Source organism: Cnephaeus nilssonii (genome assembly GCF_951640355.1).
Source record: "Cnephaeus nilssonii genome assembly, chromosome: 17".
Lineage (NCBI taxonomy): Eukaryota > Metazoa > Chordata > Mammalia > Chiroptera > Vespertilionidae > Cnephaeus > Cnephaeus nilssonii.
The window spans coordinates 58,896,053-58,914,142 of NC_137088.1; the positions used below are offsets into that span (position 1 = coordinate 58,896,053).

At 47.6% G+C, this 18,090-nt stretch overlaps 1 protein-coding gene and 1 pseudogene across 2 annotated transcripts in view; both read right to left on the minus strand.

The window, feature by feature from the left end:
- Positions 1-2,047: 2,047 nt before the first annotated feature.
- Positions 2,048-18,090, minus strand: part of SHQ1 (SHQ1, H/ACA ribonucleoprotein assembly factor) — a 318,538-nt gene continuing 302,495 nt past the window's right edge. The window contains exon 12 of the mRNA XM_079795697.1: positions 2,048-2,283. The gene's annotated coding sequence lies outside the window, so the exon portion shown is untranslated. The remainder of the gene's footprint in view (positions 2,284-18,090) is intronic.
- Positions 5,664-7,329, minus strand: LOC307113461 (nuclear prelamin A recognition factor-like; annotated as a pseudogene). Its single transcript has 2 exons — positions 7,314-7,329; positions 5,664-7,001 (listed from the first exon to the last, which is right to left on the minus strand). The product of its transcript is annotated as a nuclear prelamin A recognition factor-like (transcript).

Genomic DNA, 18,090 nt, shown 5'->3' on the forward strand with positions numbered 1-18,090 from the left:
CGTCAGTCGGTTTCTTTTGTTGGTCTTGATATTATTTAGCTTGTGTGGGGTGCCGTGAACTAAGATAAGTGAGGGGGAGGGGGAATTCTTTAACCTGCCTATTAGTGACTTTTTTGTTGCTGAATTTCATTGGCTAAATCTTCAATTGAAGGTTGGTATTTTGTACACTTCAGGCCCAAGCAAGCGCTACTAACTTCATCTGTCAATCTGTTTCTTTGGTTGGTTTTGATATTATTTAACGCTGAGAATAAGGCCTCACAAAAGTATGTAGAGGGAAAAATTGTGAGTAAAGCCATTGCTATATTTTTCAGGGTGCTAGAAGTGTCTGGTAGTTGGTTCCAGGCACTCCAAATTTCCTGTTCGTAGTGGCACTCCTCTTGATTCTCCAAGCGTCACCTTTCCAGATTCTCAAGCTTTGACCTCAAGTCGACAAACACCTGAGCCCAGATACTGTCTTGAAATTCTGCAAGTTGCATCTCCAAATCATCAATTTGCATCCATTGGAAACCATTTAATTCCAAACTACTGTAGACTACTACATCAGGATACTTAATTATTTTCATGGTCTGTTCTAGACTTCTAAATTGACTAAATCTATCACTAAACTGGTCAAGTAACAAGTCTAAAACATGCTGGTACTTCATATGCAAGAGTTCCATTTCATTTTGTACAGCTGCACTGGCCTTCTCAAAATACTTTGTTACTCGAGGAAAATACTTATAAGTTTTAGTTTCTACATCTCGCTTGAAAATTTTAACTTTACTTTCAAAAGCTTTTATGTATCCAAACATAACGTCAATACTTTTGCCAAAACCTTGTAACTTTAAGTTCAGTTCATTAATATGAACAGAGAGATCTGTAAAAAACATCAGGGTGTTGACCCACTTATCATCATTAAGCTGAGGAAAGTTTCCCAGATCCTTATCATCAAGAAATACCCTAATTTCTTCAAAGTACTCTACAAAGCGCTCAAGAACTTTGCCTCGGCTCAGCCATCTTACATTATTGTACATCAGCAGTCCACCGTAGGTGGAATCAACCTCCAGTAAAAGTGCCGAAAATTCTCGCTTATGAAGGGGGCGAGCAGCTATTAAATTAACTATTTTTGTAACAACTGACATTAAGTCATTTAAGTCGGTGAATCCTCCCTTGGCACATAAAGCCTCCTGATGGATAATACAATGAAAAGGCACAATCGGATGTCCAATAGCTTCTGTAAACAATTTGACAAATTGGACTTTTTTCCCCACCATATTTGGTGCCCCATCTGTCGTCACTGACACAACTTTAGAGATATCAATGCTTAGGTCACGAAATGTTTGTATAACAACCTTACATATTTCGCTTCCTGATTTACTTGTTGACACTGATACTAACTTTATCAACTCTTCTCTCATTGTGAGACCATCAGAATATTGACCAATAATGGCCAACTGAGCATGTGATGTGACATCAGTAGTTTCATCAAGAGAGATCAAAAAATATTTATACTTCCTTATGTCTCTCTTTAACTGATGTACGTTTGTGTTCAGTCTCATTATTCGGTCTTTTATGATATTTCTACTGAGTGGTAACTCAGATATTCTCTTAATAATTGCATCTTTATTCTGCATATCTTGAAATAGAACTGGTGCACATCTTAGGAGAGTTTCTTTAATAAATTCTCCCTCACTGAGCGCTTTTCCATGCTGAGCTATAGAGTGAGCAATGCTCAAACTTGCAGATGTTAAATTTGTAGAGCCTTTCATAAATTTAAGGATGGAATTAGATTGGCTCTTATAAAGGTGTAGCTGCCTGGAAATGTATTCCTTCCTTTCATCCTCACTTTTTTCCAAGAGCTGGGAATGATTAGTTTCAAAATGTCTATTTATATTCCACGTTCTGCTTATTACCGTTTCAGTACATAGAACGCAAAATGATCTGCCATTTTTTTCTATAAAGCCATACATCTCGGTCCATGTCTCTTGAAAGGGTCGGCCACTGCTACTACCACTTCCTTTACTTAACCTTAGTTTTTTATTTTTTGGGTTCTCCATCATGGGGGCAGTGACAGAAGATAGAATTATAGATAGCTTGTTAGGCCTGCAGGCAATTAGGGGTTAACTAGCCTAACTAACCACAAAATGGTGCATATAACTGTCTTTTAGGAAAGGGCAGGGTTAATAAGCAGAAATAGGGGTTAATAAGGATGCACAACAGTAATAGTGGTGAAATGGAGTCTGCACTATGGAGCAAGATGGTGTTCCTTATGTGAGTTAAAATGGCTGCCGCACAAACCCTCACCTCTCCCAGCCTCCCCCTCACTTATCTCAGTAATGATGGATTAGAAATCCATGACACCCCAGAACAGTAGATAATGGTTGCTGTGGTTAACTGTTATTTGGTTACTGGTAATGGCAGGGCCCCCAGAGATGCGTCCCCCGCTGCGTTCCGCTGCTCCCTGCTCTGTTAGCGGAAGTGAGGGCCAAGATCCCGGCTTAACCGGAAGTCCCAGAACTAGACGCTCTGTGCCGGACTTCTGTTGTTTTGGCCTACAGACCTCCCGCACAGAGTGTCTGATAGGGGAGGATGAAACATTTGCGACTAGAGTCTTGGAGTTAGCTCCAAGACTCTAGTCGCAAATGTTTCATCCTCAGGAGCAGCAGAAGTTTCATCCTCAGCATGCGGCCGCCTCAGCAGCCGCGTGTCATCAGAAATGGCTACACGTGTCAGTGTTGACACGCGTGTCATAGGTTCGCCATCACTATACTAGAGGCCTTGTGCACGAAATTCATGCACTGGGGAGGGGGTCCCTCAGCTCAGCCTGCACCCTCTCGCAGTCTGGGACCCCTTGGGGGACGTCCACCTGCCGGCTAAGGACCGATCCCTCTCAGTCTGGGGCTCTCACAGTCCAGGATCCACCGCTCCTTACCACCCGCCTACAGCGAAGGCAGGAGAGGCTCCTGCCACTGCCACTGCACTCACCACCCGTGAGCCTGCTTCTGGCTGAGCTGCGCTCCCCCACCCCCCCCCTGTGGGAGAGCACTGACCACCAGGGGGCAGCTCCTGCATTGAGCGTCTGCCCCCTGGTGGTCAGTGCATGCATGTCACAGCGACAGGTTGTCTTGCGGGTCATTCCACCATTCAGTTGATTTGCATATTAGAGTTTTATTATATAGGATTTTTCTTCTAAAGAGAAATTATAGAACATTGAGAATACTTATGATTGTCTTTTGTAAACTTTAAAATAGTGTCTATACTAAATACAATTCTCTGTGATGACTTTTTTGAAGATGCTTTTAGTCTGATGTAACTATTCAGGACCAATGAAAATGAAAAAACTTGTACATTCCTGGGACATAATAGAAGTCACTCCGCAAAAGGCTTCCTGAAAACACTGTCCGTCCCAGGAGGATGTGTGAGGACAATGGCCTTATTACTGAGGATGTCCCACTGTCTCCCAGCATCAATCCCCCTGTTCCGTTTTTCATGGAACACCCCCCCCCTTCGACTATGGAGGCCAGGTGGCGGTCCCCCTCCTTCTGGAATGGAGCTGTGGTCTAGCCAATCAGTAAGCCACACCTCCCTAGTTACAGTGATAGGTCCAGGTGGGCACATGACACAGTTAGAACCAACAAGACACACGAGGCTTTGCTAGGGCTGCTGGGAGGATGATGCTCTTTCCGTCAGGAGTCAGGAGGGGCGCGCCCATGGAGTGGAACCACACAGAAGCAAAATACAGAACAAGGAGGGAGAGCCTGTGGGGCTGCGAGTGTGCGGGGAGGAGGGCACTCCTAGCCCAGCTGCCACTCCCTGCAGCCACCACCGTGCTCCCAGGCCACGCCCAGACAGTGGCAGCGTGGCTGGTGCTAGGGCAGCCCCGTCTGTAAGACCCAGCTCCCCGCACACAGGAGCACAATGAAGTGAGCGCAAGTGAGGCTGGAGACAGAGGGCCTATCCGTGTGCCCAGCTTGGCCATGTGAGCTCCTAAACTGAAGAAGGAGGGGCCACAGACGCATGGCCAGCTCTGCCGCTGTCACCTGGGCTCTGAGCTTCCGGGGCCCTCTCTGCACATCCCCGTAGAAGGCTCCGCCACCTGTCCTGCTCTGTCTGCACCTAATTTCTCGGGGCAGTCTTTCTTTCCAGTGTCCCTTACTTCCCATCCCCATGCTACTTACCACCCAAGTCCAAACGGGGTTCTCTTTCTCCTGTGGTTAGGTAGCCTCTTTACTCGTCCCACTCTGGGACAGATTCATCCTGGTGAAGCCACCAGATGAAGCTTCTTAAATAACACTTTGTACACATTGCTTCCCATTTAAGTTCATTGTCTATGGCAGGGGTGGGGAACCTTCTCCCTGCCAAGGGCCATTGGGACATTTATGATATCACTAGAGGCCTGGTGCATGAAATTCATGCACTGGGGGGAGGGTCCTTCAGCCAGGCCTGCACCTTCTCGCAGTCCAGGACCCCTCAGGGGATGTTCCCCAAGTGGGGAACGGGCCTAAGCCAACAGTTGGAAATCCCTCTTGCAGTCCAGGACCCCTCACTCCTACTGCCCGCCTGCTCACTGCTCCTTACCACCCGCCTGCTCACTGCTCCTTACCACCCGCCTGCTCACTGCTCCTTACCACCCGCCTGCTCACTGCTCCTTACCCCTTGGCTCACTGTTCCTTAGCACTGCCATGGAGGCAGGAGAGGCTCCTGCCACTGCCACTGCGCTCACCAGCCGTGAGCCCCATCTTTCTGTGTCTGTGGGCCCACTGCTCTCTTCCTTCTCACTGAGGGCGAGCAGCATGTGAGGGCAGAGCGTGCTGTCGTGGAACGCAGAGGGCTGCCCGGAGCTTAGGGGAGTGGCTGGGCCCATGGGGTGAGAAGTGGACACAGAGGACGCTATCTCACCCAATTGTGGGGTGGGGTGGCCGACCTACATCTGCCTGACCCCACCCAGGGAGGGACCGAGCAGGGTGTCCGCCTCTCCATTCTCCATCTGTGACACCTGTCACCCTTGCCAGGCCTCCCCCAAAATGAGTTCAGCTCAATCCCTGAATGTAAAAGAGCACGAGGGGTCGGGGGGGGCCTCCACTCCAGTGCCCCCTGATTCCCAGCGACAGGACCTGGACGACAGGACCTGGTCTCAGGACGGTGGCCACAGCTGCAGAACGTAGATCTGTTTCAAGAAAAGGTGGGAATGCAGACTTCCGTATGAGCCCCCGTTCCAAAAGGTGGCAGTTTAGTCACATTGTGGCAAAGACACCTTCAAGGGTAACATAAGTGGGTAAAGTCAGGGCCAAACCGGGCCATTTCCTCATCCAATCTCTCTGAGGTGCTTGGACAGAACCAAGTCTCAGCTCTTCACAGGACACTTCTGGGGTTTAAGCCTAAAGGACAGTAGTCTGTCTCCATTCTTGTTCTTTGGGATTTTTTCATCGTCGGATAAAAGGACACGTACATTGGGGAAATCCTCTGGAGATACAATATTCCAGTTGCACCCAGGTGAGGATGACAGTGCCCCTCAGAGGGAGGGAGCCGACAGATGAGGAGCAGGGAATTCTGAAAACCAAAGCAATGACAGAGATGCTAGGCCTTTCCTTCACGCATCTGACACCCCTCCTCAGGCGGCCTGCAGGCTGGGTGTCTGCTGGACCTTTACCACTTGGTGTCCTGGCAGGCTGCCCTGGGCCCTGCTAGGCGGTGTGCAGGGCCACCTGGGCCCAGGGGGAGTCCCCCCACAGCCACTCCTAGTACAACTCCTGCACGTGGGCGCTGGTCTCCGGGGGCCACACCGGGATGGCAGCGTAGATGCCTTCCACCTGCCGCAGCAGTGCCCTGTCCGCATGCCCGTCCTCCGCCTGGGCCTGGCCTCTGCCGCTTAGGCACCCCCGGCGCAGGCCAGGACCTCCAGGAAGCGGCGGGGAACTGGCCCTCTTCAGCCTCAGGACCACGTCTGGGTGTTCCGAAAGCTGTGAGCAGCCTCACAGCGTAGCAGAGTCTCTGCGTCCCTTTCAAGGGTGACCTCCTGGCAGTCTGTTCCTCGGGGTGCGGCAGGTGAGCACCCCACATCCTCGTGGGACAGCTCCTTGGCCATGTGCCTGAAGACGTGCGCCAGGGACCTGTCGGAGCTGGCACCCCCGTGGAGCCTCACCTCCTCCTCCATCATGTCTCCAAACAGTCTCCACGGCGGCGTCCTTCGAGGCGAGATCACTTTGCTCCATTATCTGGACCGTTTCACCTGAGGGTAACACATGGTCAGCACCCCGGGAACTATGCAAACTGTGGGAACATCTTCTCAAAAGGCCTCCAGTGCCTTGTCACAACACAGGGCCACAGTGACGTGGAAAATCTTGTCTGGGAACAGGTTCTGCCGTCTGGTGAAGTAATCCTTCACCAGAGAGCCCATGATCTGCTGGGGAGACGTGGCCGTGCAGAGGTGGGGGTGATGGGGTGACCCAGCACACGCTCTGCATATCGGTCCCAGCCGGGGCAGGCGGAGGTCAGCATGGGTAGCCGGGGCTCTTCCTCACGGTGCTGGCAGTACTGATGCACAGATTCCTTCTGACTCTCCAGGATGCTGACGTCCGCAGCTATCTTCAAGTCAAAGACAGTGCGCCCCAGGGCTTTTGAGGAAGCCGCAGAGCCTTCTGGATGCATCGGTGACACTGAGGCTGGATTTAGCAGCAAAATAAGGCAGAGGACACACAGACACTGCCAGCACCTTGTGCTGTGAGGTATCACTTTTCTTATTAAGGTTCAGAACATGGAAGAAGTCCTCGGTGTTCTGTTGAGAAACTTGGACTCCTTCCTCTGCGGTCACACAACTGTCACACGCCAGGCAGTCACTCAGAAATATCTTGGCATCAGCCAGCTTATGGAATTCTCCCTTCTCTCCATTCTCCTGAGCCGGACTCCGGACGTTGACTGCGCATTCTCTTGGTCATTGGTTTTTGTTTTTTTACTACATTCCTTCCGTGTGCAGTGATCACACTTCATCTGGAGCAGGGCGGGTGGGGGCCGGCTCCAGTGACCTGGAGGAAGCATGGGGAGCAGTCACTGCTGATTGCCCCTGGCGCTTTGGCGGTATCCCTTTTTTCTTGTGGAGTGTCTAGGGAGGGGAAGCAGCCGCAGTGCCTGAGGCCGAGTTCCAGGAGGCCTGCAGCGCTGTCGGGATCGTGTGGCTGTGCTGGTCCTTTGGCGCCTGGCCTGTCCTCTGGAGATTGAACCTGCAGGACTATTAAGGGAGCCCGTCCCCAGTTCTGCCCCGCCTCCACCACCAGTTGATTGGAGTCTGAAGGCCGGGAGGAGGGACCAAGCAGTCTGCCTTCCACCTTCCTGCTCACCAGTTGCTGCTGCCATGGACTCATCAGAGCCTGAGGGACCCCAGTTCCCCCATTAGCCATCCCCTGATCAACGGAGCCTGCTGTTTGGTCATCCGTCTGGTCGTTTAGGTCATGATGGCCCCTGGATTTTTATATATTAGGATTCTCAGACCATACAAAATTATCAACTTAAAAACTAGCCTGCTGTATTTGGTCAAACATTTAACTCACTCCTAATGCCTTGGCAGGACCAGACCAAATGATTTTACAGGCCTATATGGCCTGTGGGCCAGACATCCACCCCGCCCCACCCCGACCCTCCTATGGGAAAAAGAACAACCTCTTCAGTCTTACTCGGTGGGCTCTCCTGGATCTGACCTTTTCCTAGCCATCTGAAGCTTATTCTCACTTCTCTCCACCAGCACACAGCTGCCCATTGGCTTGTCATTTCATGTCTACTACCTGACATTTGCCCCACAACCTCTCCCTTGGCCTTACTCTGGACTGTTTGTCTTTTGAAGACAAAGAACAGATACTCAGACTATGTCAAATCATGGGGGAGGGGGAGGAGTGGATTGAAAAGCCACTTAGAGCCGAAACCGGTTTGGCTCAGTGGATAGAGCGTCGGCCTGCGGACTGAAAGGTCCCAGGTTCAATTACGGTCAAGGGCATGTACCTTGGTTGCGGGCACATCCCCAGTAGGGGGTGTGCAAGAGGCAGCTGATCGATGTTTCTCTCTCATCGATGTTTCTAACTCTCTATCCCTCTCTCTTCCTCTCTGTAAAAAGTTAATAAAATATATTTAAAAAAAAGAAAGAAAGAAAAGCCACTTAGAGCAAGGTGGGAGACAGGGATCTTAAGAGAACCCAAGAAAGGTGAACTATTGAGTCTCATGGAGACTGGATGGACTTTGGGATTTGGCAAACCAAGATGGTAAACTTTGGATCCAACAGGCTTGGTTTGAGACCTGGTTCTTTTACTTACTAGCTGTGTGAGCTGGACAAATGAATCCACGTTTGTGAAATAGGATAAAAGTAAAACCACCTCTATACAGATGTTGGGAGGCTAAATGAGATTATGTATATAAGCCACTTAGCCTGGTGCCTAGCAAATAAAAGGCACTCAGTGAATGCAAGTGAGTCTGTGTTTAAATCCATCCAGGGTCCGGTCACCGAGCCCCAACACAGTTAGAGCTCATGGGTCTCACTCCATTCCACCATTCTGATCACTCCATTTACTTGCCTCCATTTCTCTGTATCTCCTCTAGCTTCTCCTCTCCCTGTCGATTTATTCTTTCCTCGTATTTCTGCTTCAAATCCCTTTGGATTGGCCATTGCTCATGGTAGCACCTCTTGGATAGCATGCCCTGCCCCAGAGCAGCTCCTATTTGCTGTTCTTGGTCAAGGGTGCACTCCTGTCCAATCAGCCATGGAACATGGAGAGGTGGTCTGTGGTACATGGCATTGCCATGCCTCTTAGCTGTGGGCCTGAAAGGACTGAGTCGCTGGGTGTGGTGGTGTCACAAATGCCTGCTCTGCACTTCTCTTCCTAAAGCATAGATGCAAGGAAGCGAACCTTGTCTAAGTTCCATCCTGTACCACATTCTGGGCATTTACACATAATCCTCACCCATCTGTGGGCCATTCTTCCATTTAAAGATAAGTACTAAAAATTATACTTTATGACCACATTTATATAAGAGTGAGCATAGCCCCAACCGGTTTGGCTCAGTGGATAGAGCGTCGGCCTGCGGACTGAAAGGTCCCAGGTTTGATTCTGGTCAAGGGCATGTACCTTGATTGCGGGCACATCCCCAGTAGGGGGTGTGCAGGAGGCAGCTGATCGATGTTTCTCTTTCATCGATGTTTCTAGCTCTCTATCCCTCTCCCTTCCTCTCTGTAAAAAAAAAAATCAATAAAATATATTTTTTAAAAAAAAGAGTGAGCATAACCTAGTCTGGATTGATTATTATGTATTTACTATTATTATATTTAATTTTCTTTTCTGTTTTTAAAAAATATCAAAATCACAACATTATCATGGGCCCCTAATGGTATATGGGCCCTCGGCACTGTGTCTATTGGGCCTGATAGAGAAGTTGATTCTGCACTCATTCAATAAATATTATTGAACATCTACTATGGGCCAGGCATTCTCTCTAAGTACAGAGGACACAGGGGTGAGGAAAACAGAGTCCCTGTCCCCATTGGACTTATTTTCTGGTGGGCATTCCAGACCATTTTTCAAAACCTCAGAATAAGTTATGGCATTTTCTGAGAATTTTGTCTGCTAGTAACTGGGAACCAGGATTACGAGGATTTTTCCTTCATTTCTTTTATGCTTGAATTTGGGAGGAAAAGACAAAGTCTCAGACATGCTCCTCAAAGTGCCCGTGTGCAAGCAGAGACACGTTTCTGAGCACACGCGGTGCTGTGCCTTTCCATTCTGCCGGCCCCCAGGCCGGGCTCCTGTGGGAGGCAGCGTCGGGAATGGTCTGATTCCAGCCAGAGCCCTTCCTGGCCGCAAACTTAGGCAAATTATCCTCCCTCCACCCCAATGTCTGCAAATGTAAACTGTCTCTATGTGCAGAGTTTTTATGAGGATAAAAGGGGAAAACACATTTGTAGAATTTGAGTTCTCAAGAAATGTTAGCTATTAGTTAATATGAGTGGCTGCCAGACTGCAAGGCCATCCGCAGATGGACGGAGTGGCCGGACCATTTGCCAGGCTTGCCACGGACAGCTCATCCTTCTGTGTCTGCTACCCCAAAGCAGGCTGCGGTGCGCTGATGCACAAACATGGGCATTGGCTGTGTGTGCCCTGCGATCAGCTCCAGGCTACTGGACTCCCTGTATTTTCTTTAATCCTCTCAAGTCAATGGCAAGGTAGGAATTATTTTTCCCATTTGACAGTCGAGAAAATGGAGGCCTGGTGGGATGGTAGCGGGGAAGCAGCAGCTGTGTATCCTCCTCCCTTTGGCTCCTCTCCTTTTAGCTGAAGTTGGAGGTGGGAGTGGGCGTGAGAGACACCCAGGCTTCAGGGGAAGCTGGTTTGGTGTTAGTATAAATTACGCCACAGATTTCCCAATGCTGGTGGCCAGGTGCTTTGTGGACACACCACCAATGCAGGGAGAGTGGTTTCTGGCTGTTAAAAAGGCACATAGGACTTCTCAGGTCCCTGCATTTCCCAGGCTCGGGAAGAGCGGGTGAAGAGCTGTGGTGCGTGCTTCACCATTTTCCCTCTTCCTTCGAGCCAATGAAGCCGTCAAGCGCTTGCCTTCACCGAGCCTTTGGAGTGGTTCTGTTGCAGCTCCCAAGGACAATAAAAGCAGCCGCCAGTGAGAGGGTTCCAGCCTCTACCCACCTTTCCCAGGCATCCCCCACTGCTCTGCCTGGCTTTTGTTCTCCATTAATATTTAACTATGAATTCCTCAGTAGCCCATTGTTTTTTATTTCCATGTGATTTTTCAAGTTGCACCTCTCCCCGCACTGTCCCTCCCTATCTAGCAATCTGGTTTTCAGCTCCCTGCTCAGGTGTCCTTTCTCAGATACTCTTCTCTTCCAGTAATCTATTGTTGTGTAACAAACCACCCGAAACTTAGCAGCTCAGAGCAGTAATTTATTATTGTTGTTTCTGGTCACTCAAGGTCCTGTGTGCTGCCTGAGCCCAGCTGAGTGGTTCTTACATGGGTCTCTTATGCGGTCACAGTCAGATGACCATAGTCAGCTGGTTGTCTAAAGGCTCAAATGGGCTAAGCACCCAAGATGGCTCCTTTACAGCTTCTGTCCATTGCTTGACTAAGTGGCTGCAGGGTGGGCTCCTCCTCCTGGCCGGCTTGGCTTCCTCACAGCTTGGTGGTCTCAGCATAGTCAGACTTTTCCATGAGAGCTGGTTTCTCCCAGAGCATGTGTTCCAAGAGACCACGGCTAAAGCTGCCACATCAGAGTCACACAGGCCACTTCTACTGACGGGTATTGGTTACACAGGCCAGCCCAGAGTTCCTATGGGGAGGGCCTCCCCAGGGTGTGAAGGCCATGAAGTGCAGTTCATTGGGAGGCCAGCTTCGCAGACTGGCTTCCACACCTGTCCTGTCTCTCCCTTCTCTGTGCTTTCTTGGGACCCATGTGCACCCCACCTCAGCATTCGACTTAGAGCATTACATTTCTTTATCATGTCCTTGCTCCACTGTGCGGGCCTTTGGTTGGTTAGTTGCTTATTTTTGAATTGTCCATGTCTGGTCTAGTGCCTGGTCTTCACTAAATACAACTTCACTTTATGGAATTGAACCAAACTGTGACTTAGCGCTCCTCCAGCCTCAGATCTACTCAAGACTCTAGTCAAATGGCTCCCTCCCTTGCAAACTAAAGAGGGCCCCTGAAACGTGGACCCAGACCAGGCCAGTTACCCTTCAGGCAACACAAAACCAAGCATTTCTCCTTTATCCCTCTGGCAACAAGTTAATTCAGTTCTTAAAAAGACACCAACTGAGAGAACCTAGATGACAGCACAGGTAAACGTAGGTATGCACCACCTCCCACAACACATCAAAATCACAACTAAAGTACAAAACAAGCATCATTCAGAACCACCTGAGAGCTGGCTGAATGGGAGTCCTACAACTAGAGAAGAAAGTCCATGGAGACTGGTAGGAGGGGCAGAGGTGTGGAAAGGGCTGGTCTGACACCTACGTGTGACATTTTTATAACCAGAATGGAGACCATCTCTGTGAAGACCACCCATGCAGAGCAATGGGTCCCAGCCTCACACCAGACCCCTAGCCCAGGGTCCCAGAGCTGTAAAGAGATGTCTCTATAACTTCAAGCTATAAAAACAAGCAGGGATTGTGGCTGAGAGATGTGGAGGCTGTTGGAGACCCATGTGTTCCTCTTAAAGGGCCAGTGCATAAACTTACTTAGACTTGATCCCACTAAGCTCCAGCATCTGGTGGCTTTGGGGGACCCAGATACATACTGGGAGGAACTGGATTGTCTGGCATTAGGTCAGGAACTCAGGGTGGCTTTCTCCAAGACGGGTGCTCACAGGGGTCATTGTTCCTGTGCTGGGACCTTCCCATGTCACAAAGATGACTGGCAGCCATATCTCAGCTTCCACTAGTCTAGATCACACTGTTCACTCCACCCTGATGATTCATTGAGACCCCTGCTCCATCCAATTTTCAGCCCTACCCAAGCTGTTTGCAGTGCCTTTTCCATATGAATGGCCTGTGCTGGCTCAGGCTTCAGATTTTGCTAAAATCTCTCAAACAAGCAGCAGCTGGTGATAGTGTGTCTCAAACCTATCAATAAGAGGCCCACGATGCATCACTAGCACTGCCTTGCTTCACAGCTGGGCTTCACCTGAGCACTTCCAAGCCCAGTACAAATAGCAGCCATCTGCAGATCCCTCTGTAGTTCCTGCTATGTGGCCCGAGGCAGTGTCTGACTTTGTACCTCCCTGGAGGCCATAGAACCAGTGCACCCACTGGAAAGCTTCAGAACACATCAGATTACAACTCTACACATTCCCAAGTGACACACTCAAGAGGCAGACTCAGTGAGCACCAACACCCCATTGAAGCAAGTCCTGTTCCATAAGGGTGTTTCCTGCACAGTAGCTCTTCATTGTAGTCGCAGCTGGTCCTCACAGTCAATTGGCCTGGAAGTCAATTCCTCCCATTGACACCAACAGCAATCAAGGCTCAACTACAAGACTGTTCACACAGCCCAAACAGGGGTGCACCTAGAGTTCCCAGCTCGAGTGACTGGGGAGGTTGAGCCACTGGGCCCTACAGGACACCTACTACACAAGGCCACTCTACCAAGTCCAGGAGACATAGCAGCTCTACTTCATACACAGAAACAAACACAGGGAAGCAACCAAAATGTGGAGACAAAGAAACATGTCACAAATGAAAGAAATAGAAGCACGCAAACTACTGGATACAGAATTCAAAACCACAGTTACACAGTTACTCAAGGATCTTTTTTTTTAATTTCTTAAGTGTTTGATTCCACAAATTTCAGAGAATAAACAGATAATCCCATCATCCTAATATTCTCTGAATGAAGAAAACCAAATTTTAATTTATGTTATACTCAAGGATATTAATGAGAGCTTAAAGGGACTGAGTGAGAATGTCAAAGAAATGAAAAAAGACTTGATCTCACTGAGCTCCAGAAATTAAGCATATACTAAAATAAATAATAATCTACAGATTTTCAACAGTAGAGTAGAGGATTCCAAGAATCAAATCAATGATTTGGAATATGAGGAAGCAAAAAACACCCAATCAGAACAAAAAGAAAAAGAATCCTAAAATATGAAGATAGTGCAAGGAATCTGTGGGACAACTTCAAGTTACATTTGCATTATGGGGGTGCCAGAAGAAGAAGAGAGAGTAAGATATTGAAAACCTATTTAAAGAAATAATGACAGAAAACTTCCCCTACCTGGTGAATGAAATAGACTTACAAGTCCAGGAAGTGCAGAGAGTCCCAAACAAGAGGAACCCAAAGAGGCCACACCAAGACACATCTATATATATAAAAGGCTAATATGCAAAGTGTCCCCTCAGGAGTTTGACCAAAAGACCAGGAGTTCAATCGCTCGCTATGATATGCGCTGACCACCAGGGGGTGGCACGGAATAAAGGAAGGCCCTGGCCTGCAGCTGGCAAAAGGAGGCCCCAGTTGGCAGCCAGCAGCCAGGGAAGGGAGGCCCAGGCCAGCAGCCAGAAGGCCCCGATCAGCCCTGATCACCAGCCAAGCCTAGGGACCCTACCTGTGCACAAATTTTGTGCACCGGGCCTCTAGTCATAATTAAAATGCCAAGGGCTAAAGACAAAGAGACAAGGGAGTGCCCATATGACTGTCAGCTGATTTCTCACCAGAAACTATGAAGGCCAGAAGGGAGTGGCAAGAAATACTCAAATGATGAATAGCAAAGACCTACAACCATTACTCACCCAGCAAAGCTATCATTTAGAATTGATGGTCAGTTAAAAAACTTCACAGACAAGAAAAAACTAAAGGTGTTCATCACCACCAAACCAGTATTACATGAAATGTTGAAGGGTATTCTTTAAGAAAAGGAAGAAGAAGAAAAAAAAAAGATTAAAAATTTGAACAATAAAAATGGCAATAAATACATATTTATCAACAATTGAATCTAAAAATCCAAATAAGTGAACAAACAATCTAATGAACAAAATAAGCTGATGAATAAAATAGAATCAGAGGCATGGAAACATGGAACAGATTGACAAGTCTCAGAAGGAAGAAGGCAGGCGGGCCAGGAAGAGATTAAAGATCTTACCTATGGGCACAATAGGGTGGTGAAGGCCTGGGGTGGGGTGGGGCTGGAACAGGTGGAGGGGGGACAATGAGGGGGAAAAGGAGGACATTTGTAATACCCTCAACAATAAAGATTAAAACAAAAAATATGCCAACTGACAGCCCCCCAGATTGAGGAACATAGTATGTCTCCCTCCCAAGGGTAGGTTCTGAAGAGGGCAGCTAAGCATGGGCAGGTGTGCAGACACTGCCACCCACTTCAGCCACCAAGTGTCAATCTACCCTCCAGAAAAAGTCAAGTGGAGAGGATGTTTCTTTAACAAAGACATAACTTCTGGGCACTCTGACAATCTGACAACCTTCCTGGCTTCAAGTTTCCGTTTTGCCCAAGTTCTTCTGTCTTTACTAGATTCAGGGTGGATGGGAGTGGGAAGAAGAATGAAGAGAAAGTCTATCTTGATAATGGAGATCAAGGGAAGAATTATGGGATGAAGTGGGAGAAAAGAGAAGTGAGAAAAATCTCCTTCAACAGGTTACAAGGGAAATAAATGCTCATTAGTCCCTGCCCCTACAAACTATCCTCACTCACCTTTCTTCAAATCATAACCTAAACCTTCTTCTTTATTAAAGACAATAACTATAACAAGAGCTACCAATGACCAAATGCTTACGATCAGCCAAGCACTGTGGAAGCACTTTATGTATCCCCCACTGAGTCCACACCATTCTGGGAGGTGGCTGTCCTGCCTATCCTTCCCTTATGCATTTCCCCCATTTTATAGAAGAAACCAGGGTTCAGAGAGATCAAGCAATGTGGCTAGTATCACAGAGCTTGTAAGGGCAAAACCATGATTCCCACCCTGGCCTGTCTGCCTCTAGAGCCTTCATGATCACAATTGGTCTAGCAACATCAGCATCACCTGGAAACTTGTTGGAAATGCAGATGCTCAGGCCTTGCATAAGAACCACTGGATCAGAATCTGTATTTCAGCATGGCCAGGTGATTCTTTCACACACTGGGACGTAGGTGGTCTTGGCCTCTGTTCCCCCGGGGGAAGCAGTCCTGAGGCCATTGGCTGAGCCTTGGACATATGATTGGCTATCTCTGTGGGGCCGGAGAACACAGTTAACCCCAGATTGCTACTATTAGGCATGGTCATTGGGATGGCTCATGCAGCCGCAGTTCCACATGACAACTCTACAGTGGGAAGGAACTCCCTTCTTTCTCTTTAACTATTTTTCTATTAATGTATATTTCACATGCAGCTAAGCGCTTAAATCTTGCTGTGTAAGCACCACCCAGATGAAGAGAGCAAACATTTCCAGCACCTCAGATGGCCCCTCACATTGCCTCTCAACCAACACCCACATATTCACTGCACTGACCTCTATTGTCCTAGATTCACTCTACCTATTCTTAAACTTCAAATAAATGGACTGATATAGAAAGCTCTCTGTGTCAATGAGGCTATGATATTCAGCCATGCTGCTGTGTATTTCAGTATTTTGTCTCTTGTTCATGCTCAGTAGTACTCCATCCGTGCCTATGCCACAGTTCATTCATTCCAGTGTTGATGGACATTTGGGTTGTTTTCATTTTTTGGCTATTATGTACATGTGTGTAGGTAGATGTGTGCACTCATTTCTCTTAGACAAATACACAAGCTTCCAATTGCTTTTATTCAGCATATTTTAAGCTTTAGTAGCTTCTGTCAAACAGTTTCTCAGTTTACACTTCTGCCAAAAGAGGGTGAGCATGAGGACTTTCTAGTCCTAGACCAATAGGTAGCCAGGATTTCCTTACTTTGTATTGAGTTGTTCTCCTTTGAAAGGGAAAAAAATAATTGATCTTAATTTCCTAAGGGCTGACAGCACTGCGTGTCCCCTGAAGTTAGTAGACTGTTCGTGCATATTTGTTTGGCGTCAGATATCAGAGGCAGAGCCTTGGATGGTCACTAGAAAAGGCACCTGGCCCCAATGAGCTGCAACGACGGAAACTTTATCGCTTCTCCTTGCATTAGAAAAGGTCCCCAAAGTAAAGGCAGAAATAAATGAATGGGGCTGTATCAAACTAAAAAGCTTCTGCACAGCAAAAGAAACTGACAACAAAACAGAGGCAGCCAACCAGATGGGAGATGGCATTTGCAAACAGTAGCTCCAACAAAGGTTTAATTTCCAAAATATATAAAGAACTCATAAAACTCAACACCAAACAAACAAACAACCCAATCAAACAGTGGGCAGAGGACCTGAAAATACACCTCTCCCAAGAAGACATATGAACAGCCAATAGATATATGAAAAGATGTTCAACCTCACTAGCAATTAGGGAAATGCAAATCAAAACTACAATGAGATACCACCTTACACCTGTTAGAACAGCCATTATCAACAAGGCAAGAAATAAGTGTTGGAGAGGCTGTGGAAAAAGGAAATGCTCATTCACTGATGGTGGGGATGCAGACTGGTACAACCACTATGGAGAGCAGTCTGGCCCTAGCTGGTGTGGCTCAGTGGATAAAGCATCGGCCTGCATACTGAAGGGTTCCAGGTTTAATTCCAGTCAAGGGTACATACCCAGGTTGTGGGCTCAATCCCCAGTAGCGGCCATGCAGAAGGCAGCCAATCAATTATTCTCTCTCATCATTGATGTCTCTCTCTCTCTCTCTCTCTCTCTCTCTCTCTCTCTCTCTCTCTCCCTTCCTCTCTGAAATATTTAATAAAAATATTTAGAAAAAGAAAGAAAGAAAGCAGTCTGGCCATTCCTCAAAAAATTAAGAATACGACTTATGGGGAAGCATTGAACTTGGTTGGAGAGTCTGTAAGGTCAAGGGCCTCTAGGTGGCAGCCCCTGCCTTGACTTTTCCAAACAAGTCTGAACCCCTGGGTGTTTTGCTAAAATCTGTTTAGTCTTTTAGACCCAACCCTGTAGAACCATGTAATCAAGGATACTTATCCTACTGATTGTATCTAATAGTTAATTTTAGTTCAAGCTGTTGTGACAATAAAAGCCTGAGGAGGCAGGCGAACAGGACTTTTTGCTCCTAAAGCAAAACAGCCCTTAGCCTCTCTTTCACAGAAACGTGTGTCAGAGTAATCATTCATTCGCTGCTCAGGGTCTGCTGTCAGCCCCAGAGGCGGGGCCCTGTGTGAGGACATAGGAACTGCAATGAGATGCAGTGGAACCCTCGAAAACTAAGAGGAAGAAAATGAAAGTGACTGCCCAGTAAGTCCTTGGAGCCACCTGGGATTTCCAAGTTTGAGGGAATTGTTTCTCAGCTAAGGAATTCACTCTCTCTGTTATGCTTCTTAAGAATGTGAATATGTTTTCCATTAGAAAAATAAGCCTGTTTCTGAAAGTAAGGAAAAAAAGGTTTTTCCTGTATTTGCTAGGAAGCAAAGATTTTATATATATTGTTAAAATAATTATGTTATGTTAGTCAGGAAGTTGATTACTTTAAATGAGTAGATTACTTAATACTGTTTAATAACAACAATAATAATAT